Source organism: Penaeus monodon, chromosome 23 (genome assembly GCF_015228065.2).
Source record: "Penaeus monodon isolate SGIC_2016 chromosome 23, NSTDA_Pmon_1, whole genome shotgun sequence".
Classification (NCBI taxonomy): Eukaryota; Metazoa; Arthropoda; class Malacostraca; order Decapoda; family Penaeidae; genus Penaeus; species Penaeus monodon.
In genome coordinates, this window is record NC_051408.1 from 16,766,360 (window position 1) to 16,767,673 (window position 1,314).

Here is a 1,314-nt window from a genome sequence, read left to right on the forward strand (position 1 = left end):
TGGCCCAGAAATTACAATATATAAAGGAATCTAGCAAATACATATAAAACCTCCTAGTCATTATAGTACACTCCTCTTAAAGAGGTAACTTATCAGAAACTCACCATTGTGTGCTATGTATTTGTCATATGTTCATATGAGATTAGTTAGGGTGAGTTTACATTCATACGGAACACTGTACAGTGTTTTGCTCTTTTTTATCACTGTTAACATCTGCTTTTCTTACCCATATTGGCCTTAATAGATTGGATGTTTGTTTCTTTCCCTCAGTAGCTCTGTGAACCTGGAACTGTCCAAGCTGACCACAGCCTAAATTCTGTTTGTGATGGTTGTGTAACTACAGCATTTCTACCATTGCTGTAAAATATACCATTTTTAAACATTGTCGCATTTGGAGCTTAGGTTTATTCAGAATCAAGATTAAAAAGGAAACATGCAAATATCCTGTTGCTGCCTTTTATGAGTATTCTTAATCTTAATATGTACATTATGCAAATTTGTATATTTTAATTTTACTGACAGTCTGCAGGTAGCTGTCATACATAGGCATTGTATCAGTGTATTTTACACTGAGTTCCTCATTGTGTTGTTATGGTCAGTAATTATGTAAAGATCTGTATGTAAATTTTATATAATGGAAAATGAACAAGGAATCTGAATCTCATTAAAAGTGGAACATTAGGGTTTTTTCTTAATAGCAAGGTTCTGCAGTTGGAACTGATCTGTGTTTATATAGACTCTTAGGATACTTGTGATTTTTTATAATGTGTTGAAACCTAAATAAATTATGTAAAACAAATATGGTCTACTTTCATATTGCAGTTAAGAAACAAAATCGGTCCAAGCCAGCACCTAGTGAGAGGAATATGTGTAAAACTATCTAGATACAATACAGATTTTTCAATTTGTGTTGCCATCTGACTCATACTCCTCTAGTAGTTTTTTTAGTTTCTTCTGCAGAAAATGGAATGGAAACCCATATACCTGACATCTCCATAATATGAATTTGTCATTAAAACAATGATTATGTGCTGTTTTTCTATTTCCTTGAAATTATTTCCAAGATATCCATGTTGTTTTACAATCATGTTTAATAATGTAAACAAATGAACCCCTAAACTGTAGATGAAAAAATTGAAAATCCTCTTTGTGATCATTAAAAATGTGAACAAATCCACTTAAAAATTTCAAGATGGTAGAGAATATTTTTTCTTCACTTATTGGTTTAAGAATGAAGAAAAAAATACTAGGACAGAATATTTAATGTAATTACAGTTTCCCAATTATCCTGGCAAAAAAAATTATTTATATATA